At 36.8% G+C, this 26,185-nt stretch overlaps 1 pseudogene; it reads right to left on the reverse strand.

The window, feature by feature from the left end:
• Nucleotides 1–26,185, reverse strand: part of LOC137230444 (hypoxia-inducible factor 1-alpha inhibitor-like) — a 95,744-nt pseudogene that overhangs the window by 13,868 nt on the left and 55,691 nt on the right.

The raw sequence follows: 26,185 nt of genomic DNA on the forward strand, positions 1-26,185 counted from the left end.
ATGTAAGGCTGGATACTATAAAACTCCTAGAGGAAAACATAGGCAGAACACTCTTTGATGTAAATCACAGCAATATTTTTTTTGACCCACCTCCTAGAGTAATTGACATAAAAAATATAAACAAATGGGACCTAATTAAACTTAAAAGCTTTTGCACAGCAAAGAAAATCATAAGTAAAATGAAAAGACAATCAATGAACTGGAAGAAAATATTTGCATATGATGTGATCGACAACAGATTAATTTCCAAAATGGGCAGAAGACCTAAGTAGATATTTCTCCAAAGAGGACATACAGAAGGCCAACAGGCACATGAAAAGATGCTCGATATCACTAATTATTAGAGAAATGCAAAACAAAATTACAGTGAGGTATCACCTCACACCAGTCAGAATGGCCATCATTAAAAAGTCTACAAATAATAAATGCTGGAGAGTGTGGAGAAAAAGGAACCCTCCTACACTGATGGGAATGTAAATTAGTATAGTCACTACAGGAAACAGTATGGAGTTTCCTTAAAAAACTAAAAACAGAGTTACCATATGATCCTGCAATCCTACTCCTGGGCATATATCCAGAGAAAACTCTAATTTGAAAAGATACATGCACCCCAATGTTCATAGCAGCACTATTTACAATAGTCAAGACATGGAAGCAACCTAAATGTCTACCAACAGATGAATGGATAAATAAGATGTGGTATTCATGTATGTGTGAGTGTGTGTATGTGTAGATATATATATATATATTCCACACAAAATGGAATATCACTCAGTCATAAAAAAGAATGAAATAATGCTTTTTGCAGCAACATGGATGGATTTAGAGATTATCACACTAAGTGAAGTAAATCTGAGAAAGACAAATATCATATGGTATATGGTATCACCTATATGTGGAATCTAAAAAATCAATACAAATGAACTTATTTACAAAACAAAAACAGACTCACAGACATAGAAAACAAACTTATGGTTACCAAAGGGGATAGCAAGGGGTGGAGGGAAGGGAGGAGATAAAGTAGGAGTTTGGGATTAACATATACACACTACTATACATAAAATAGATAACAACAAGGACCTACTGTACAGCACAGGGAACTATATTCAATAACCTATAATGGAAAAGAATCTGAAAAAAGAATAGCCTTGTAATAACCTATAATGGAAAAGAATCTGAAAAACAATATATGTATATATATATATACATACATATATGTATATATGTATGTATAACTGAATCTCTTTGTTGTACAGCCAAAACTAACACATTATAAAATAACTCTACTTCAATTTAAAAAATGGCTTAAAATGAATTATAACTTCTTAATTGAAGGATTTATATCTTTCATAAAGGAAAATCTATAACCATTCTTATTCAAATATCCATGCCCCATCCCCCCATTCCCTTTTTTATAATCTTTATTATGCATATGTTAAACATCTCATTCTGTTCTCTTTGCCTATATACTATTTTTCTGCTTTTTTTAATTTTTGAATTTCTTTTCTCACTTTCAGGTAATTTGCTTGGTATCATTCGTATTCATTAATTTTCTTTCCAGATATGCCTAATCTACTTAATCTGTTTAGTTTTTAATATCAGTAGCTATTTTTTTTCATTTTTCAAAGTTCTATTTGCTACTTTTTCAAGTCCTTTTATGTTCTTTTATGTTTTTAATCATTTAAACATAATTATTTTATATTCTTTTTTAGAGTGTTATTCTAATTTTTATGGAGCTCCAATCTTCTATTTTGTTTTGGCTTCCTCCAAGTCTCACTCATGTTGAACTGCTGATCATACATTTTCAACTTTCCGACTGAGGGCTGATCTTCATTAGTGGTTGTTTTAATGTGTGAGATTCCCAATGGTCTACATTGTGAAAGTATCCTTCCAGAATGGTTTTTCATTGCCCAGGCCTATTTTTATGGTCATTCCTGAGCACAAAGGATTTCAAAACCTTTTAATAGTATAAATTCAAATTTTAAACTTCTGTGAATACAGACTTAAGTGTTCAATTTTTCAGGTGACTCTTCCCCCACTCCAGTCAGGAACCAAGGCCTTAGATATAGAAGCCTTCTTGCCAGTTCTCTGTGCTGTGGCAAATTATGGTCAATTTACCTTTTGATGAGGTTTCAGCCTATTCAGGCATCTTAGTTTTAATTCTTTACCTCATTCAGACCCAAGACTCCATTTCCTATTAAAATATTGGAAGTGAGATGCCCACAGCCTTGATAACGAGATTACTCCTACCTCCTACCCAGAAGAGACACTGTCTCTGAAGGCTGCCAATGCATTTAGTTAAAAGGTAGGGGGGAAAATCATTTAAACCACTCTCCTCCCACAGAAACTGTTTTCACAACCCAAATAATTGATTTTTCTCATTTCATTGAGCAGATGTTGATTGCGTTAACAAAAATATGTGGCTACTTGCAAATCTGGTCAAGATAACCAGAAGGCATCAATCAATACAATCTGAATCACTTTCTCTCCATATTTCAAAGTATGTCAGAGAAATTTCCAGTAGTCTCTCACTCCTCCTTCTGAGAAAATGAACCTTACTTTTTAAAGGTAGATATCTAACCAAAATATTATAATGATGCTAATCATCTTACTAACACTTGACAATAACTTCCTAATTATTTTCAAAACCAATCAAAATGATAATTCTGCTGAGAAACCAAGTTGTGCTAACCCTGACCATTTTATTGACATGCTTTTTCAACCTGAAATATAAGAAGATAACTTACTTTCTTTGCAGGCCATAAAAAAAAAAAATTACCATTCTTGGTTTCACTTTCAACTTTCTATCAGCACAACCTCCTAAACTCCTTTGTGTGAGGTACTAAGAACAACAACAACAAAAGTACAGCAACTTTAAGCTGTATTTCTGCAAGTTCTTCTTTCTCTTTTACTTAGCCTTGATTAATATTTTAAAGGAGAAGGGAAAGAGGAGAAGGAAGAGGTTGGAGGGGAAGAAGTGGCCATTTGTTGAGTGTGTTCATAACAGGTCCTTAGTTATTTCTGTTTTACATGTACTGTCTTATATAATAATCACAATTCAATGAGATTAAATTAATTATTATCATCTGCAATTTAGTGACAAAGAACTAGGGATGTTATGATAGAACATGAGGGTAAAAAGCACAGATTGTACTGAGACTGACTGACTTTGAATTCTGGCTCTACCACTTAAAAACTTTGTGATTACTGGCAAATTACTTAACCTCTTTGTGTCTTAATCACCTTTTCTATTAAACAGGAATAATGGTAGTAGTTATTTCAAATGGTCATGATTAAGGATTAAATAATTTATTATACATAAAGAACTTAGAATAGCAAGTGGTTTATAGTTAGTTCTCAATATGAGGTAGCTCCAAAAGCATGCAAATATTTAAAAACAATAACAGCTGGCAAGTGGCTAAATTTGTACTTGAACACTGGAATACCTACTTCCAAAAGTAGAGCCCTTTAACACCCTTCAGTTGAAACACAGGTATCACCAGTTCTATAGTTTTAATGAATATTCATTGGTTTTTAATGTCAGAAAGGAACTTTAAAAGATAACTGCTGCCCAAAGTATGTAAGAAGATAGAAGAAACCAAATGAGTCTGAGTGTCCTATTGTTTGAGCGTCCTGGTCCAAATGAATTATGTTCCATAGCAGTAAATTTGGAAATGAAATATTTCAAAGCCATGATTAGAGATTTATAAGAACAAAAAGATTGGAGTTAGGAAAATCTTTCCCTAGTTTTTAACAACAGTGAATATTAAAAACTACATTATCAGTTAAGTCAACACTGACCCCGGGAAAACCCCCGGATAGCATCATCAAAAAACATGTAGGTTTCAATATGGATTCTATATAAAACACAAACATGGGGCTTCCCTGGTGGCGCAGTGGTTGAGAGTCCGCCTGCCGATGCAGGGGACACGGGTTTGTGCCCCGGTCCGGGAAGATCCCACATGCCGCGGAGCAGCTAGGCCCGTGAGCCATGGCCGCTGAGCCTGCGCGTCCGGAGCCTGTGCTCCGCAACGGGAGAGGCCACAAGTCCTTTAACAAACCTATACTTCATTTCTCAGAACTAAAAAAAAAAAAAAAAAAAAATCCAAATGAAGGAGTTATAGCAGAAGGGTCCAATGAATGCCAGCTCTTAGATTCCAAGATGTAATGCCTCAAGGCTTGCAAAGTTGCTAAGTGCTCTATTTGTCAAGAACAGAAAAAAGAAATACTGGTTCTATCGGTGTCAATAAATGCGTTAAACAACATTTAGTCTGATCCTTTGAATTTTAAAAATAAATACAGAGATAAGACTTCCAAATGAAATATAAATAGGCATGGAATTAACCGTAAATGTGATGGTCAAATTTTATCTAACACTTAATTTCAAATGCTGTCCGTTCAAAGGAGTCTAAAAGGGAAGTACCACTTTTAGTCCTTGCAGCTGTTATTTGAGCATTCGTGGTTTAATTTGATACACCCTGATTTCACTGCATAGATCATTATAGTAAATGCAGCATATCACATGTGCTTATTAACTAGATGTTATCTGTTAGAAGATGACAACCTATACATTTTGAAACTATGAAATTAAGATTCACTGAAGACAAATTAGAGTAATTAATCACATTATCATGTGTCACTCAGATAGGCAAGAATAAGACAGCAATGAAAGGAAAGATGGAATCCAGTTACAAATTTGTAATTTAGGTGAAAATCTGATACCGGCTGAGCAACATTCAGATTTCAAACATGACTCAGCGTCACTTTATTCCCTTAATTGAACAGTATTATCATAAAGTTTTAGTTAGCAGGCGAAGGTAGTTTTGAGGAAAATACACTGCTGCTAGCAGTTTGGTTGTCTTTACATCTAAAATACGTTAGCTCAGGAAACATAGTCATTTCCGCCCTTCATAAACCTAGTAAAAATATCTAGTAAACTGCCAAATCTTAACTCATTTTTTCATCTTTTCTTCAGTGACTTTTGTTCAAGATTATTTTATTTTCACCCACCAAGCATGTGCCTAGGATGCTGCAACCAACTGATCACGGTGCTTTCTCAATAGAATAATCAGAACATAAATACTTCTGAACCCTTCACCTCCCTCATACATCATTAAGGCCACTACCAGATTGATACTAGAAAAAGCCATTTATCCCTCCTTTGATTTTATAACATCGTATAGAATGTGTAATTTGTTATCCATAGTGCAGTAATTTGAGTCTTTGTGGAGCTATCTACAAAGAATTTTCTTTATTGGAATTAAACTCTCTGAAACTGGCACTTTTTTATCTTAATTATCCTTACAAAGTCTACTGCAACGTACTGAGGATATTCAAAGAATACGTAATAAGTAAACATGCCATGATACATCTGCCCTGTTGCCAAAGAATTCCAATCATGGAATTAAGATTAGACCTATGGAACAATCAGAAGACAAAAACAGTAACTTAGACCATCAATCTGTAGTATCGAGAATACATTTTGAGAGTTCAATAAAGGAAATCCTCATAATGATATATTATTTGACCCTCAATGGATTAGTAGGATGTGGGTGAAAAAAATAGGAAGATACAAGCAACAGAGAAATTAGCACACTGTGTTTCTCCCTATTGGTGCATTAAGTTTTTACTGGGGAGAAGTGAAAAGCATCATTTGATAAGGGCAAGTGAGTTTACTTTATGGAGGACCTTGATATTCAAAATTATTACATCATGAGAGAGGTATAAAAGTAACTGGCTAGTTCTCCATGACAGAGCCACTCTCAATTTCCCACTAAACTATATCTAAAGACAGTAAAAATAAAAGCAAAATCTCATAGCAAGACTACTGCTTACTCAACTCCTGTCAAAATCTAGGAAAATTTCTATAAATTACAAAAATGAAAAATTTTACTGAAAGGGCAATCAATAGTACACTAATCCTGCAAAAAGTAGGCAAGCATATCTTTTGTCTTTCTCTACCTTCTTCTTCAGTGGCTCAAAAAAACAAAATGTGTATCCAGAAAAGTCACCATATCCCATCTGTCACAGTATATTACTTTTTACATTCAGATGGAGATTTCAAATACAAGAAAGGTACGGAAAGGTTTGTTTTTTGGAACATGACACCCTGGGAGGTGTGAAACCTACAAATAAAGGAGTATATAGGGAAATATAGAAAGAGAAGCACTAAGAAGTGTTACATACTTAGGATTCTAGTCTCTTTTTCATATGCACCACCTCTTTCAACGTTCTAGAGAACCAAACTGTGAAGCAAGAAAAAAGCAGATGTGGGCTAGTACTGCACAAGAAGTTCCCATCCAACTTTATCTGTTGGAAAGAGAGTCACCCATCACCGGGATGGAAAGCTATACCAATAAAAATGTCTATACTTGGATGCCAGCCCAAATTTGATCTAGATAGATCTACCATTGTGAGACAAAAAGCCATGACCTTTTGAGACAACATCAGAAAGTCATGAAAATAGAAGATGTTGAGAATGAAATGCAACGGAATAAGATAAAAAGAGAGCTGGAATTGATAAGGAAAATAATGAGGAAATTAAAAGTCAAATAATTGAATTAATATATACAGAATTAGTAAAAGCAGGATATAAAAAATAAAATTGAATAAAATCCAACATCAAAATAATAAACAGAATGCCTAGATAAGAATAAAAGTCAGAATTTTTTTCAGATGCTTTTGAAATATTATATAAAAAAAAATGAAGCTACATAGCTCTATTTCAAAATGGAGTTTTGAAAGACATAAATGTGAAACTCAGTCAATTTGACTTAAATAAATGTAAAGACAAGAACAAGACTAAGACACTATCAAGGGAACAAGGACTAAGAAGATATACCCATTTACCCTTCCTGAAGAGAGACTGGAGATGGCCCAGAGAGTAATCAAAATTAAGTATTTGAAAATAGAAATTTTTGAATTGAAGAGAATGGAAGTGAGCAGTAAAAATAAATATCTGAGTTGATGCTGTTTTTAATTTAAATGAAATACCAAATTCAAATATGATAAAATTAAGATTGGAAGGGAACATCTGTAATTTGAAAAATCAATTACAATAATATGAGGATACAAACTAATGTTATATTTATAAAGATGAGATGTGGACAAAACAAAGTTTTATTAAACCCCTTGCTTTCTGTAGAGAAGAAAGAAAAGAGAACATTACACTTGTGACTTTAATGATTAGGAAACAATTTGAAAGCCAAGGAAACCACTTATATAATTAAAACCATAAAATACCTTTTACAAAACACTGAAAGTATTAAAAAATATCTTTAAATATATAATGTTAAAATATATATAGTTATTAATATTTTAGTACAAATGGTTTAAACTCCTCTCTTAAAAGAACAAGATTTTAATTAGGTCAAAAAATAAATAATCTTATGAGGCACAGCTAAACAATATCATACAGAAAAGTTAAAATAAAAGAATGAATAAATGTTTTAGGCAAACATAAAGTAAAGCAGCAGTTGAAATATATACATTACATAAGTAGAATCTAAGGCAAAGTCCTTAGAATCTAAGGCAAAAAGCAAACTGAAAAATTTTTACATGGATCAAATCTATTTTTAAACATAAGTTGATAAATTCATGGACTTTCATAAGGTTAAAAAAAAGCCCATAACATTGAAATATGTGCATCAAAAATAGCTTGAAATGAAAGAAGAAAATAATAACTCAATATCTAACAGAATTTAACAAAATTCTTTCATACATTACCAAAGAAAATATTTGAAAAGATAAATAAGGGCACAGATAATTTAAATGATAAAATAACAATGTCAAATTAAAGCATATATATTGAATTTTGTACCAAGATGGCAGAATAGGAAGCCCCAGATCCTCCATTCCCTAAGGAGAAACCTACTCAACAGTAATACATGGACAAATACCTTTGTGAGATATTCATAAACCAGTTCATCTAAACCAGTGGAATCCAAAAAACCAAAACAAATGAACAAACATAACCAAACAGAAACAGAGTTATAAATACAGAGAACAAACAAGTGTTTGCTAGAGGGGTAGGGGGAGGAAAGCAATAGGTGAGTAAGATTAAGAGGTACAAACTTCCAGCTGCAAAATAAATGAGTCACAGGTATGAAATGTACAGTGTGGGAATACAGTCAACAACTATATAATATCTTTGTATAGTGACATACGGTAACGAGACACTCTGGTTATCAGTTTGAAATGTATAGAAACATTGAATCACTATGTCGTGTAACAGGAACTAACATAGCATTGTAGATTAATTATACCTCACAAACAAACAGAAAAAGAGATCAGATTTGTGGTTACCAGGGTCAGAGGGTTGGGGGTGAAGGGGAACTGGAAGAAGGCAGTCAAAAGGTACGAACTTCTAAATAATAAGATAAATAAGTATTAGGGATGTAACGTACAACACGATGAATTTATTAACACTACTCTACGTTATATATGAAAGTTGTTACGACAGTAAATCCTAAGAGTTCTCATCACAAGAAAAAAGCTTTTTTCTATTTCTTTAATTTTATATATAAATATGAGATGATCTTCACTAAATTTATCGTGACAATCACTTCATGATATATGTAAATCAAATCATTATGCTCTATACCTTAAACTCATATAGTGCCGTATGCCAATTATATCTCAAAAACAAAAAGAAAATACAAAATGCACACACACACACACACACACACACACACACACGACAGGATGTCAACAAGATGGCAGAATAGGAAGCCCCAAACCCTCTTTTACCTAAGGAGACATCTATTCAACAGCAATACATGAACAAATTCCCTTGGTGAGATATCCATAAACCAGTTAAGAGGGTCCCACCACTTAGTTGTGTGGAAAACTAGCTGTATCTAAGCTGGTAGGAAAATTCATGGCACTCACTCACCTAGTCCTCCCCTTGGCGCTCTGCGGCATAATCAGGAGAAAACTCCGAGTTCCTGGCTTCTCCCTGGGGAGGAAAAGAAAAGACTGAAATATTCATGCAACATTCAGACTTTTGGGGAAAGTACCCAAGGGTCTGATTTCTGTCTTGCCTGAATCTAAGCACTAACTGGAAAAGGTGTCAAGTTGCGAGCTGCTGAGAACAAAGGCAACAATTTAGACTAGCACCTATTCACTTGCCATAGTCCCTCCCCCACAGCTCAGCACAGAAGAAGCAGGAAAAAATCCTCAACTCCTGGCTTCTCCCTGAGGAGGGAGAGTTGGAACATGCAGCCAATGTTCTAGCTTTTTCCTGAGGGCTGCTCACGAGACTGGTTTCTGTTTTGCCTATCTCAAGGCCCTAATGGAACCCAGAATATTCTAGGTGCCTGGGTGCCACAGAGAAAAAAAAAGAGCTGGGAGCCTCCCTGCTGTTCCTGAGGACCAGTGGTATAGCAGGCAGAGCTGACACAACTTGGAGGCCTCTCCCTGGGGGGAAAGTGAAGAGTAGAGCTGGCACCCAATGTTCCTAACTTCAAAACATATTACAAAACTATTGGAAAAAAATAATATATATATATATATATGGCCCCGACATAAAAACAGATCTATAGATCATGGCACAGAATAGAGAGCCCAGAAATATGAACAGAGGACATGAGCCCGAAGTCACCAAGAACACTCTGCAGACTCTGTGCCCTGTGCCTTCCTGGGAAATTCCACACTCCACTCACCTGGACCAGGCCCTCAGCTCCTGCCGCGGGCGTCCCTGACGGTGTTCAAAGAAGAAAATAGTTCCTGATGGAGGAGACTGAGTGGAGGAGGCAACTTCCCCAGGCTGCTGCCAGATGGGCTGGTTCAGAAACAGACAGTAATGCCCTGAAGCTGCCCTTAAAGGCAAATGTTTGAGGGACAGGCACAGTTGGTCTTCTGGCACGAATTTTAGATACCTCCAAGCTCCCAGCAAAAACTGCTTGACTCGGGTTTCCCTGGTGGCGCAGTGGTTGAGAGTCCGCCTGCTGATGCAGGGGACACGGGTTTGTGCCCCGGTCTGGGAGGATCCCACATGCCGCGGAGCGGCTGGGCCCGTGAGCCATGGCCGCTGAGCCTGCGCGTCCGGAGCCTGTGCTCCACAACGGGAGAGGCCACAACAGTGAGAGGCCCGCGTACAGCAAAAAAAAAAAAAAACTGCTTGCCTTGAGGATAGTGGAAAGGCTTGTCGAGTTTGCTGCAGCCTTGACCTTGACAGACTTAGCACGGGAGCCCTACGTGGCCGGGCCAGAAGCGCCCGCGCTACGCCAGGCCCTTTGGTTCCGTTCCTGAGGAGCTAGAGATTTGCCGCCCGCGCATGCGCAATTCACTCCCTCATTCTGGCTTCCGCAGCCCTGCCCGTCCCGGGTGTTCGAGACATACATTTTGCACAGATGGTCTGGCCTCTGGGGCCCGGAGCTACTGCCCTGTGGCTCTGATTGGGCGGCAGGGCGGGGCGGGACGCAGCAGCACTCAGGACTGTGATAGGTGATGTGAGCTAAACTCCTTATACAGGAGTCTGGGAGGAGGTGGGGCCTTAGCACTCCTGCTCCCAGGTGTTTCTCATCCCAGGACTCCCCTGCCTGCCCATAGATTTTTTTTAAAAAGCAGCGAAATTTGGACAAGAGTGCAAACACTTCCCAATGGGGAAAGGATAGTCTCTTTAAAAAATTAGTGTTGGGAAAACTAAATATTTGCATGCAGAAAATGGAATTGGACCCTTCTCTTACACCATACACAAAAATACACTCAAAATGAATTAAAGACTTAAATGTAAGGCCTGAAACCATAAAACTCTTAGAAGAAAACATAAGGAAAAAACTTTATAACATTGGTCTTAGAAATGAATTCTTGAATATGAGACAAAAAACATGGGCAAGAAAAGCAAAAATAGACAAGTGGGACCACATCAAACTAAAAAGCTTCTACGTAGCAAAGGAAATAAGAGTAAAAAGTCAATTCACAGAATGAAAGAAAATAATTGCAAACCATATATTTTATAAGGGGTTAATTTCCAAAGTATATAAGGAACTCTTACACCTTATTAGCATAAATAAATAAATTAATAAATAAATGGATTAAAAAATGAGCAAATGACTTGAATTGACATTTCACCAAAGAAGACATAAGAATGGCAAACAAGTAGATGAAAAGGTGCTCAACATCACTAATCATCAGGGAAATGTAAATCAAAGCAATGAAATATCACCTCACAAATGTTAGAAGGGCTACTATCGAAAAAAAAAAGAAGAAGAAGGAAATAGTAAGTGTTGGTGATGATGTGGTAAAATTGGAACTCCTGTGCGCTGTTAGTAGGAATGAAAAATGATGCAGCCACTATGGAAAACAGTGTGGAGTTTCCTCAAATTAAAAATAGGACTACCATATGACCCAGCCATCCCAATTTTGGGTATTTATCCAAACATATTGAAAACAGAATCTTGAAATGCTATTTGCACTCCTATGTTCATTGTAGTATTATTCACAATAGTGAAGAGGTAGAAACAACATAAATGTCCATCAACGGGTGGATAGATAAAGAGAATGTAATTTTCATTTATTCAGCCCTAAAAAAGAAGGAACTCCTGACACATGCTACAACATGGATGAACCCTGAAGACATGGTAAGTAAAACAGGCCAGTCACAGAAGGACAAATTCTACATGATTTCACTTGTATGAGATATCTAAAAGTAGTCACACTCATAAAATAAAAAAGTAGAAAGGTGGTCACCAGGGAATGTGAGGAGGGGGAAATGGGAGTTGCTGGTCAATAGATATAGAGTTTCAGTCATGCAAGAGGAAAAAGTTCTAGAGATCTACTGTAAAACAATTTGCATATAGTTAACAATGCTGTACTGTATACTTACAAATTTGAGTTGACTTCATGTTATGTGTTTTTTACTACAATAAAATATACATATATGAATATATGTATCACATTTATTTGGGGGAAATTTACAAAATAAAATAGGTCTCAAATAAATTTTAACTGATCACCTAAATCACAAATTTTACAGAATAATTTATCTGGCCATGCCATTATAAAACCAAAAATTTTAAATAAAAGTCTAAAAAGGGAAAAGTATGCTATCCTGGATAAATACTGCTGTAAAAGCATAAAGAAAACACAACTAAAAACTAAGGTGTATTTAATAATGTAAAGGAAAATTATATATATATTTAAAATCTTATATATGGGAAAAACTTCACTATTCAGCAAATTCCTACCCTTCAACCTCTCACATTACAGAAAGTTATGAGGACAATAAAGTCTAGTTAAGAAAATAAGGAGAACAGAAATTTGTTGAAAAAAAAGTTGTAAAAACAATAATGTAAAGGTTTTATCTTAAATACTATAAAAATATGTAAATCAAACATATCTAATAACAGTACAAAATAAAAATTTAAGTAGCCAAGATATAACAACAGATGTGGGATTTTTCTTAATTTACAGAGAATTACTGTAAACCACACTTGTCCTCTCATCTTCAGAGCCTGTATAGTATATCATGGAGGAGTTATGAGCAGCCAGGCCGAGAGGCCAGTAGAAGAAACCCAGATGTATGAAGATCCTTTGGGAATTCCCAGAAATATTCAGGAAGGACTTGGAAGGATCACAGTTGTGAATAAATTGCAACATGGAGCCAAGGTGATTTGAGAAATGGTTCTTTGGTGGCTTTGTTCATAAACGTTGATTGATTTGGTTGATAACACTGAAATTAATTTGAGCATGGGGGCATATCTCATTCAAGATGAAATTCTGAAAATAAAATGCAATTTTTTCTAATATAAAGGATAGTTCAATATAATTGTCTCTATATTTTTCCATCACCATATCTCTAAGACATCCATTTAAAAATTTATATATAGAAAGTACCTGAAACCAGGTTTGACTAACATTAATATTGGTATTTTCTGGATCATTGAATTCTGTGTGAATTTTGGCATATTTCTATACACTACTTTTTTCACTGTGTAAAATTTTTATCATTACAATGTATCATTTTTATGAAAACCATAGTTTTTATTGTACAAATGCTGATATTTGGAACACAGGCATTTGTCTTCTCTCCCTCTCAAGACTCCATTGTAATGAGAGTGTACAACTCTGAAAAGTAATACATTCATAACACAGAAGAAATCACGTCAAGAGACATCAACAGGGCAAAGTCTATAGCATAAGAGAATGCAATAAATTACTGGAAAATGGATTGTAGTTGAAGTGGGTTGACAAAACAGTTGAAGTACTTGCAGTCCAGAATAAATACATGGGGGAGGTTCAAAGTTGAGAATGGAACACCATGGAGTCAGTAGATAAGAGGAGATGTGAGAGGGAAATGTTAAACAAGAGAATTTGTTATAGTTCTGAAAACAAAACTGCCATATGCTAGTCAGCCCTCTGCCCATTCCCCATAACCCACACTTCAAAATGAAGGATTGTCAACCCATTATTTTCCGTCTGAATGAAAATCAAAAGGCTTTACTTAAAAGGAAAGAAAGATGAAGGGAAGGAGGGAGAGAAAGAGAGAGAATGAGAGAGAAGGAGGGAAGAAGGAGGGAAGGAAGGAACCACCATGGGATAGCTAAGACTTGAGGTTGAGACTCTCATTCCAGCATTGGAAGCCAACTTCTTATCCACACACCCTATCTGAAAGCCTTCCTATCCATAAACCCTGTCCACTGACAATGAACTTTCAGTAAACTTTCCCATTTTGGAGAAGAGGCTATGGTTAAAATTGATCTCCATACCCAGCAATAGAAGAAACTCAGATTAGCTACTGAGAATATTTAAACAAGTCCTTTATTCTTAAATATGAATATCCATGAGCCAAAAGAAAATATGAGAAAAAGTAGTAGCACAAAGGAATAATATAAAATTAAAAATAAACATAACAATAAATCCCAGAGGAAATATAATTTATATAGTTTAAGGGAACAATTTTTAATGCGTCCTAAAAGAGATTTAAAGTTATAGCACCAATAAAATATAAATACAATGCTAACAAAAATTATCAATCTGAAAAGAAAAAGACCTTTTGGAAGTCAATAGATTAATTGTAAAAAAACAAAGACCTGGGAGATAATTTTTTTTTTTAATCTCTGATCTCAGAGCAAAGAAAACAAAACAAAAAATAAATAAACTATGAAAAAACAGGGAAGAGACATAAAGGACCATTCAGGATGTTCAATATCCTACTGACAATCATTCCAACAAGAAAAAGTAGGTGAAAATGAAGGGGAGGAAAACAACAACAACAGTGACAATAGCAAATTCAAAAGTGTTAAAGGAAAGCATTATTATTTAGAATGAATGTGTCCAGGGAGTGAAGTACTAGACACCGCCGCAGATTTTCAAAATTAAACATGAGACCATAAAAGTTTACAGGGAAGAGAGAGAAAAGCAGGTCACCTATAAAGGTCTAAAAGTCAGTTACACCAAATACTAGAAGATAATGGAGCAATGGCTCCAAGGAATGAGGGAAATGCCTTTGAATTCTAGAATTTTATACTCAATTAATCATTCAAGAAGAAGAGTAAATTAAGGTATTTTTGACATGTAAGGTTCAGAAATTTGAGCACCCACGATTCTTATTTGTGTGTATTTGAGGATATACTCCAGGAAAATTAAGGATAAAACCAATATACAGGAAGACATAGCTGGGAAACTGTAGGCAGAAAGACTAGAGCTTAACAAGCCCAAAGAAGGGGGAGGGGATTTCATGTAATGGAAAACATGGTTGAATTGGATAAATTTGACTAAATTGCTTAATATTAAGTAATTAATATTATTAATATATGACTGACCTATCTGAATCTAAGCTAGGTTCAGAATATAGCTGAACCTGTCCAGCCCACAAACTGGTGGCTCCCAGACATCCCTTTGACTTGAAATGCATTGTGATACTTTAGGATGTAAGCAATGTTGCTGCAGTGTCCCAGAGACAGTGTTCAGAAGAATCCCTATTTCTTCATGAAATTCAATATAGAACTGGTAGTGTAGAAAAGTTTCAAAAATTCACAGAGATACTTAGTGTTTTGAGGGCTTTCATCTGTAGGCATCTGTGGTATGAATCCATAATAAACTTTCTCTCTTTCAAGAGTATCATTCCTATAAAAGGAACTGCCAGTAGAAGAGAGAGGATGACCACACGCCTTTTTCAACATCAGCAAGGAGACCAGAGAGGAAAGCCATGAGATTAATTCTTCCTAAACACCCACTAAATACCTTCTGAAAACAAGAAATCACTAAAGTTTGGGGTAGGGTAGTATCAGGTTAGAACTATCAGTGAAGCAGTGTTCCTGATCAATGAGCCATCAACCTTTAGATTATCAATATGAACATAGCTTAAATCATACAAGCTCATGAAAATAAGGAACATTCATTTTACATTAGGGAATTTATTAAAGATTACATTGCAAGAGTAATTAAAAGGAAAAAACATATTTTTCCTTCTCAGATGATGGCAAAAAAAGCATTTGATAAAAATTAAACACCTGCTCCTGGCTAAAACTCTTAGAAAGCAAAGAAAAGGATACTTACTTAGGAACAAAAATCATAAATCCATACCTAATATGATACTTAATGAAACACTGGAGTCATTCCCACTGACATCAAAAGCAAGACAATGATGTGGACTATTTCCATTATTAGTTAGCATTTTCCTGGAAGTTCTATCCAAATTTAATAAAACGTTGAACAGAAAGGGGTAGAAAAATTATCATTTTTTGAAGAATATAAGATTATGTGCCCAGAAACTCCAAGAAAAATAGACTTATAATTCCTAGAATCAGGGCTTCCCTGGTGGTGCAGTGGTTGGGAATCTGCCTGCTAATGCAGGGGACACGGGTTCGAGCCCTTGTCTGGGAGGATCCCACATGCCGTGGAGCAACTAGGCCCGTGAGCCACAACTACTGAGCCTGCGCGTCTGGAGCCTGTGCTCCACAACAAGAGAGGCCGCGATAATGAGAGGCCCGTGCACTGCGATGAAGAGTGGCCCCCGCTTGCCACAACTAGAGAAAGCCCTTGCACAGAAAGGAAGACCCAACACAGCAAAAATAAATTAATTAATTAATAAACTCCTATCCCCAACATCTTCTTTAAAAAAAAAAAATTCCTAGAATCAGTGAGAGTTGAGCATGTAAAAAAATTTTTTAAATTAACAGATATCTACATTTTTATATAAAACAATGATAACCAGTTAGGAAATACAAAAGAAAAAGTTTTGAATTACAATAGTGTCAGTACTTTTTACTTTTTCTATGAGTAGGCAAAACTCTTATAATGAAAGAAAGGTGATAACTGTACTGAAGGAAAAATAACTCAGTGAGATACAGTTGTGATTCATTGTGTGCTCTGCCCAACATGAATGATGAACAGAAACTGTGATGTAGGAAGATCATCTAAGGGTGTATGTATGGTGAACCCGAGGGGGAAGAGACCAGAGTATGAAATGCCAGCAAGAGTACAGCTGTGGCAAGAACTAAGAAAAAAAAGAAGGGGGAAAGTGAAAAGGAGAAACATCTTTGAGAAAGAATTGATAGAATTTTATGAGAATAGAATAGAGACTGAAAGGGAGAAAAGGTCTAAGGTGACCGCAAGTATTTCTTCTCCCTGATGGACTGGAGTATGGAGTGGGAGAAAACCAATGTGAGGAACGAGGAAGAAAAGCAGATCATGAGAACCAGTTCGGATATAGTGTGTTTCAGAAGTGGTAGGGTGTTCTTAACAAGTTCAGGGTATTAGATATGCTGTTTATGTCGATGTGTAAGTTAGGTACGATGATAGCCGCACTTAAAATACAAACCTCATGCAGCAAGTAAAAGAGCCTTCAAAGAAAGAGGGCAATAGACAAGATGGTGCCTAGATGCTAGTGATAATGAGAAATAGAGGACTGTATACTCAAATATTATACGTTTCAAAAGGAAGAAGCAATTGTGGTCTGTAAGACAAATATGGGGGCTATCGATTAACAAAACAATTATCATTTCAAAAAATATTGTATTTTAATACAAAATACATTATGATTCTGGTTTAAAAATGTAGTCTCCATATGACCCAAACAATTGTAAGTCTCAAAGTCAGTCTGTTTTATAATTCTATTAGATTAGACACTCCTAGAGGGATAAGGGTAATTCTATTTGGACTTCATAAATTCTATATTCTATAGCGCAGGGCTACGTTTCCTTCTGAATCGTAATGAAGAAAATCTGGCAATGCAAAGTCCCACGTACTTATAATATCTTTGAGTCATCACAGCAAAAACTCACAAAGTTATTTAGCACAGGTGCTTCTGAAGTTGAGACACGTTTGGGGAGTTCAAAGAGCCTGTGGTCCTCAGGCTCTTACCTTCTCCTGGAGTGATTCTGTTCTAACGTTAGTACACAGAGATATAACATTAATTGTGCCATATTTCTGGGGGACCCATTAGCTGCTAGGAATTTGTTGTAGAGAGCCAAAGCTTTCCAAAATGTCTATATTTATTTGGTAGTTTCTATATTTCTTCATTTAAAGAAAATTTAAGAGAATATGGAATCACATGGAAATCATATGAATGGATTAAAGTCTTATACACCACATACTATTTTGATATACTCCTAACACTGAAAGTAGAAACTCCCTTGTCTATGTTCCTAAAACCTAAACCTATCTTTGCACTTAGATGATACTATATTTAACCACATCTAACTTTTTTACTATACTGAAAGACCCTTGGCGCAGAGACAATGTTTCATTCATTTCTATATTATTGTTTACAAAAACACTGTCTTGCTATCGTAAGCATTCATTAAATATTTCTCAACTCAGTGGATGAATTAATCAAATTGATAATTTTAAAGCTGCATTCTTATGAAGCAATTCAGTAAGAATCCCTAAGATAAACGATATTAATTATTCAATTTACTGAAATGTAGAGTTTGATTAAGGAGTTTTCTGGCTACCTCATCATTCTAATTTCCAAATATCATTTGGTTTGAATCCCAGTTTAGAAATTCTTTTTGTATCCTGCTTTCTTGCCTTGAACTCTTCAAGCAAGAGCAATGTATTAAGGTGTTTACTTATTTTATAACTACTAATTTTGTAGACTCTCAGGATTCACTATTCTTGGCCATAACTTTTAGTTGTAAATGATATGAGATAAAGATACAAATTGTGAAGGAGAAAGAGATTTGAGTGAGATTCTATGCTATGTGAGTCATGAGAGTCAATGACATCAGATTTTTGTAGAAAAAATATTTTATATATATATATATATATATAATGAACTTATATAGTACTGAATGAGTTTTCTTGGTATCTGTATCACTCTGAATAAATCTGACTGTCCATATGCACAAAATGGAGGACTTAAGGTTGAAATTCAGTTCAATAATCGTTCATTCAGCACCCATATGGGAAGGTCTGTGCTGGGTGTCACGGTGTGCAAAGATGCAAGCCCTGTTAGAGCTTAACGTTTACTGGGGAAATCAGGCATGTGAATTACAACTAAAACTAATAAGTAATACAAAATGTTCTATCTCTGTGACTATGAGTTGTTTAACATCTATGATCCTGAATTTACTCATTTACAAAATAATGAAAGTAGTAGAACCTATTTCAGATTATTTTTATGAGAACAAAGTAAGATAATTTATATAAAGCTCTTAGCATAGTACATGGCACATTAAAATCACTCAACAATGATATCTATTACTAGTAATTATTTTAAATGATGCAGAGAGAGGTGTCATAGACAAGAAAATGATTAGCTCTGTTTGTAAGATTAGGGTTTGGGGATTGACTCAAACAGGGAATAGTTTATGGAAGAAGGGATATAAATTTTAAAAAGATGAAGAGATCACAGACACCCAGGTACTAACATTGGGTTTCCCACTTACTAGCTATGAGGTTCCATAAACTTTCTGAGACTGTTTCCTCACCTGTAAAATGAAAATTATAATATATTTTATAGGGCTGAATGAGGGTTAAATAAGACAATGTATGTGAAAGTATTGCGTGACTTATAGCAAGCATTGACAAAAAGGAAAGAAAGGGAAAATAGGGACTTCCCTGGCAGTCAGTGGTTAAGGCTCCACGTTTCCAATGCAGGGGGCATGGGTTTGATCCCTGCTAGGGGAACTAAGATCCCACATGCAGCATGGTGCGGCCAAAAAAAAAAAAAGAAGGAAAATAATAAATAATAAAAGTGCTAGAGTGTTGTATCAGTTCTCTATGACTGTGTAACAAATCACTCCAAAATTTAGTGGCTTAAAATATCTATTATTTCACAGTTTTGGTGAGGAATCCAGGTGCCATGTATCTGGGTCCTTTAGCTCAGGTTCTCCCACAAGAGAGAACAATTGCAAGAGAACAATTACAGTGTTGGCTTAGTCTGCAGTCTTTACAAGGCCCAACTGTGGAAGGATCCACTTCCAAGCTCACTCACATGGTCGTTGGCAAGATTGAGTTCTTCACTAGATATTGGACTGAAAACGTTAGTTTGTCGATGGCTGTTGGCTGTAAGCCACCCTTAGTTCTTTGCCAAATAGGCTACTCCATAGGACTGCTCACATGACAACTTGCTTCATCAGAAGGAAGAGCCAGAGAAAGAGCCAGAGAGAGAGAATAAGATGGAAGTCACAGACTCCTGTAATCTGATCTCAGAAGTGATTATCTCCTCACTTTTACCATATTCTATCTATTTGAAGCAAGTCATTAGGTCCAGTCTTTACACAAAGGGAAGAAATTACAGAAGGGTTGAATGTCAGAAGTCAGGGATCATTGGGGGTCATTTTAGATGTTGCTTACCACAGGTGTTCACACTGATGATGGATGTTTATAAACATAGTGGTTAGGTGCACGGACTCTGGAGCCATACTGCCTGCGTTCAAATCCTGCCTCTATTACATGATAATTTGTTATTCAGAACAAGTTATTTAACCTCTTTATTCCTCTGTAAGGGTAGAAGAAAATAATTCCTACAACATTAGGAATAAATAAGTTAATACATGTAAAGTTTTTAAACAGTACCCAAGACAAAGTAAACCCTCATAAAATATTAGCTTTTGTTGTTGTTGTGCTCGTTATTGTTCTAACTGTAGAAAATAGAGGCAACATGTACCAAGTCACAGAATGATGGAAAATAAAGGAGAAAAATGACTCAAGTGAGCCTATCTACTCTTGTAACACATCTCCCCAAGTCATCATGGGAAGACTTGTTGTGTGGATCAGGCTGGCTGCTTGAAACAAGGCCTGCAAATTGGGAAGTGCATTATGTTTTGTTGTAACAGGAACTCATATGGGGGCAAGGAGGCAAAACTTCCCCACTACCGGGTGATGGGATGAGCCATATCACCATAGGCAAAGGAGAGCTTTCCTGGTAATACCTCTGAAGCAAGTCCACAATTTTAATTAAATAGATCAAATCAGAATATTGCACACTCCCAACCTCCTCCTTCAGAATAAAAAAATCTAGAAATATGGGAGAAGAAGTTGTAGTTTTTATAAATGGTAAAAGCTGTTAATTCTGCAGTGAATTTTATACATGTTTTATCACAGCAGAGAAATCGTGTTATTTCCAGCTCTTCTTTTTATTGCTAGTAAGCCTCACAGAATTACAACCAGTGAAATATTCCCCATTTCTCTTGGGTGGTAATGAATTTCCCAGTGGAAAAGGAGTAATTTCTTGTTCTCACTACATAACTCAAATATTTGGCCATGTTGTAGCATAATATTTTTAATTGTCTAGTCAAGATGGTGTCTTATATGCTAAAAAAAATCTAGATATAGTTCTTCTCTACACTAACAGAGAATTGTATAGGTAAAGCGGACTCTTCACATGAAATAGCCTAATGCTCTCATTTTTTTAAAATTAATTAATTAATTAATTTATCTTTGGCTGCGTTGGGTCTTCGTTGCTGTGTGCGGACTTTCTCTAGTTGCAGTGAGCGGGGGCTTCTCTTCAATGTGGTGCACAGACTCCTCACTGCGGTGGCTTCTCTTGTTGTAAAGCATGGGCTCTAGGCATGCAGGCTTCAGCAGTTGTGGTTCATGGGCTCTAGAGTGCAGGCTCAGTACCTGTGGTGTACGGGCTTAGTTGCTCTGTGGCATGTGGGATCTTCCCAGACCAGGGATTGAACCCATGTCCCCTGCATTGGCAGGCAGATTCTTAACGACTGCGCCACCAGGGAAGCCCAGTTCATGTACTTCTAATGATAACATCAAGCCTGAGTCGGGCCCTCTGCCAGATCCTTCCCATTTCTATAATATCTCACCTAAATCTCACTCCAAGTGTTATTATTATCACCTTTACAGAGGAAGCAAGTGAGGCTGGGAAATGCAATTGTCCAGTGATTTAATTTATATATTTATATATATATATAAATATATATATATATATATATATATATATATGGGGTGGGGTCAATATGGCAGACCAGGAGGTTGTGGAATTCAGGTCTCCACACAACTAGAGCATTTACCAGGCACTGGTGGGGGACCACAGACACCTAAGGGGATGGGAGGAACCCCCAGCAACCAGGTAGGACGTGAGAGGGAGTGAGGGGCAGGAGAAATGGACATGAGGTGGAACAGGTCTGGCGCCCCCGAGAGGCAGCTGGGGGAGGGGAGGGGATCCCATGCCTGGAGGGGAAAAGGGCGGGGGGGACCACTGGGAGGGCAGAGGATCAGAAAGGAGCAACATGGCCAGCTTTTACCCTGCCCACTTGGGCCCTGGGAGGCCTGCTGAGATGCTCTCCTGATCCTCTGCCCACTGAGGTCCCCTGCAGCTGTGGGGGTCCTGAGAGAGTGGGAGGGGAGCAAAACTAAAGGCTGGACCAACAGGACCAGCAACCCTGAGGGGCGGGGGGGGAGGGGGGAGTTCCCACACCCGGTGGGACCCACCCACAGTTCAGCGGTGAGGGGGGAGACACTCGGGAAAGTGGAAGAACAAAAGGGAGCACAGCCAGCACTTTCCCTGGCCAGTTGGGCACTGGGGAGCCTCGTGGGCTCCTGGGCCTAATCCTCTACCCTCAGAGGCTCCCTCCAAAATTGCAGAGCCTAAGCTCCACCCCTACACACCCACCCAGTGCCCTATCTCTACAGGCTGCACTCTAAGACCCCCCTCTGAGACCTCTCCAACAGGGCTGGGCCTAAACCCTGCCCACACACCCTCACCCAGGGCCTTACCTCCAAACTCAAGAACTCCACAATCCTGAGACCCGCCCCCCCTCAGAACGTGCTGCCTTTCCCCTGCCATACAAGTCCTAAGCCTAGGCCCTGGCCCGTGCTTAAACGTCACCCCCACCTAGGCCTCATCCCCACCCTAGATCCCACCCCTGCCTAAGTCCCACCCCCAGCCTAAGCTCTGCCCCCCACAGCCAGTGCCTTTTCTGGCCTTGCTTTTTTTTCTTTTTCTTCTTTTAGGTTGTGGTTCTGTTTTACCTTATTGCTGTTGATTCATTTATATTTTTATTTTTTCTAATAAATCATTTATTTTTCTAATTTTATTTTATTCTTTATACTTTGTTATTGTTCTGCTCTTTTTGACACGTTCCCTTTTTTTCCTTTCTTTTTTCTGTTGTGGTTCTGTTATACCATGTTGTAGTTTCAATTATAATTTTATTCTTCCTAATATATTTTTTATCTTTCAAATATTATTATTATTATTATTTTTTTTTTTTTTGGCGGTACACGGGCCCCTCACCGTTGTGGCCTCCCCCGTTGTGGAGCACAGGCTCTGGACGCACAGGCCCAGCGGCCATGGCTCACGGGTCCAGCCACTCTGCGGCACGTGGGATCCTCCCGGACCGGGGCACGAACCCGTGTCCCCTGCATCGGCAGGCGGACTCCCAACCACTGCGCCACCAGGGAAGCCCCAAATATTATTTTATTTTTTATTCTTTGTTATTGTATTGCTCCTTTTTTTTCTTTTCTTTTGTCATGCCATGCGACTTGCAGGATCTTGGTTCCCAGACCAGGAGTTTGGCTTGAGCTCCTGTGGTGGGAGCACCAAGTCCAAACCACTGGACTAACAGAGAGCCTCAGAGCCCACGGAATATTAACCAGAGTGAGGCTTCCTGGAGGTCCTCATCTCAGCACCAAGACCTGGCTCTACCCAGCTGCCTGCAAACTCCAGTGCTGGACGCCTCAGGTCAAACAACCAGTAAGACAGGAATACAGACCCACCTATCAAAAAAATAAATAAACAACAAAAAAATATGTTACAGATGAAATTGCAAGGTAAAAATCTACAAGACCAGATAAATGAAGAGGAAATAGGTAAACTACCTGAAAAATAATTCAGAGTAATGATAGTAAAGATGATCCAAAATCTTGGAAATAGAATGGAGAAAATACACGAAATGTTTAACAAGAACCTAGACGAACTAAAGAGCAAACAAACAGTGATGAACAATACAATAACTGAAATTAAAAATACTCTAGAAGGGATCAATAGCAGAATAACTGAGGCAGAAGAACAGATAAGTGAGCTGGAAGATAAAATGGTGGAAATAACTACCTCAGAGCAGAATAAAGAAAAAAGAATGAAAAGAATTGAGGACAGTCTCAGAAACCTCTGGGACAACATGAAATGCAACAACATTCGAATTATAGGAGTCCCAGAAGAAGAAAAGAAACAGAAAGTGTGTGAGAAAATATTTGAAGAGATTATAGATGAAAACTTCCCTAACATGGAAAAGGAAATAGCCACCCAAGTCCAGGAAGCACAGAGAGTACCATACAGGATAAATCCTAGGAGAAACACACCAAGACACATATTAATCAAACTGACAAAAATTAAAGACAAAGAAAAATATTAAAAGCAGTAAGGGAAAAGCAGCAAATAGCATACAAGGGATTCCGCATAATGTTATCAGCTGACTTCTCAGCAGAAACTCTGCAGGCCAGAAAAGAGTGATAGGATATATTTAAAGTGATGAAAAGGAAAAACCTACAACCAAGATTACCTAGCAAGGATCTCATTCAGACTTGATGGAGAAATTAAAAGATTTACAGGCAAGTTATGAGAATTCAGCACCACTAAACCAGCTTTACAACAAATGTTAAAGGAACTTCTCTAAGCAGGAAACACTAGAGAAGAAAAAGCCCCACAAAAACAAACTGAAATCAATTAAGAAAATGGTAACAGGAACATACATATCAATAATCACCTTGAATGTAAATGGATTAAATGTTCCATCCAAAAGACACAGACTGGCTGAATGGATACAAAAACAAGGCTCTCATATATGCTGTCTACAAGAAACCCACTTCAGACCTAGGGACACATACAGACTGAAATGGAGGGGATGGAAAAAGATATTCCATGTAAATGGGGATCACAGAAATGCTGAAGTAGCAATACCCATATCAGATAAAATAGATTTTAAAATAAAAACTGTTACAAGAGATAAGGAAGGACAAAACATAATGATCAAAGGATCAATCCAAGAAGAAAACATAACAATTATAAATATTTATGCACTCAACATAGGAGCACATCAATACATAAAGCAAATGCTAACAGCCATAAAAGGGGAAATCAAGAGTAACATAATAATAGTGGGGGACTTTAACACCCCACTTACACCAATAGAGAGATCAGCAATACAGAAAATAAATAAGCAAACACAAGCTGTAAATGACACAGTAGACCAGATAGACTTAATTGATATTTATAGGACATTCCAACGAAAAGCAGAAGAATAGAGTTTCTTCTAAAGTGCACACGAAACATTTTCCAAAACAGATCACATCTTCGGTCACAAATCAAGCCTTGGAAAATTGAAGAAAATTGAAATCATATCAAGCATCTTTTCTGAACACAATGCTATGAGATCAGAAATCAGTTATACGAAAAAACTGTAAAAACACAAACACATGGAGGCTAAATAGTGTGCTACTAAATAACCAAGAGATCACTGAAGAAGTCAAAGAAGAAATTTAAAAATACCTAGGAAAAAAAAAAAGAAAAAAAATACCTAGAAAAAAATGACAATGAAAACATGACAATCCAAAATCTATGGGATGCAGCAAAAGCAGTTCTAAGAGGGAAGTTTATAGCAATTCAAGCCCACCTCAAGAAACAAGAAAACTCTCAAATAAGCAATCTAACCTTACACCTAAAGTAACTAGAAAAAGAAGAAGAAAACCTGAAGTTAGTAGAAGGAAAGGAATCATAAAGATCGGAGCAGAAATAAATGAAATAGAAACAAAGAGAAGAATAGCAAAAATCAATAAAACTAAAATTTGGTTCTTTGAGAAGATAAACAAAATTGGTAAACCTTTAGCCAGACTCATCAAGAAAAAAAAGGAGAGGACTCAAATCAATATAATTAGAAATGAAAAAGGGGAAATTACAACTGACACCACAGAAATACGAAGGATAATAAGAGACTACTACAAACAACTATATGCCAATAAAATGGACAACCTGGAAGAAATGGACAAATTCTTGGAAAGGTACAACTTTCCAAGACTGAACCAGGAAGAATTAGAAAGTATAAACAAACTAATCACAGGTAATGAAGTTGAAACTATAATTAAAAATCTTCCAACAAACAAAACCCAGGGCCAGATGGCTTCACAGGCAAATTCTATCAATCACTTAGGGAAGAGTTAACTAACTCCTATCCTTCTAACACTCTTCCAAAAAACTGCAGAGAGAGGAACACTCCCAAACACATTTTAAAAGACCACCATCACCCTGATACTAAAACCAGACAAAGATATCACAAAAAAAGAAAATTACAGACTAATATCACTGATGAATATAGATGCAAAAATCCTCAACAAAATACTAGCAAACAGAATCCAACAACAAATTAAAAATATCATACACTATGATCAAGTGGGATTTATCCCAGGGATGCAAGAATTCTTCAATATAGAGAAAACAGTCAATGTGATATACCATATTAACAAAATAAAGAATAAAGACCATATGATCATCTCAACAGATGTAGAAAAAGCTGTTGACAAAATTCAACACCGATTTATGATAAAAACTCTCCAGAAAGTGGGCAAAGAGGGAACATACCTCAACATAATAAAGGCTATATATGAAAAACCCACAGCAAACATCATTCTCAATGGTGAAAAACTGAAACCATTTCCTCTAAGATCAGGAAGAAGACAAGGATATTTGCTCTCGCCACTATTATTCAACATAGTATTGGAAGTCCTAGCTATGGTAATCAGAGTAGAAAAAGAAATAAAAGGAATACAAACTGGAAAAGAAGTAGTA

This window comes from Pseudorca crassidens, chromosome 9 (genome assembly GCF_039906515.1).
Source record: "Pseudorca crassidens isolate mPseCra1 chromosome 9, mPseCra1.hap1, whole genome shotgun sequence".
Classification (NCBI taxonomy): domain Eukaryota; kingdom Metazoa; phylum Chordata; class Mammalia; order Artiodactyla; family Delphinidae; genus Pseudorca; species Pseudorca crassidens.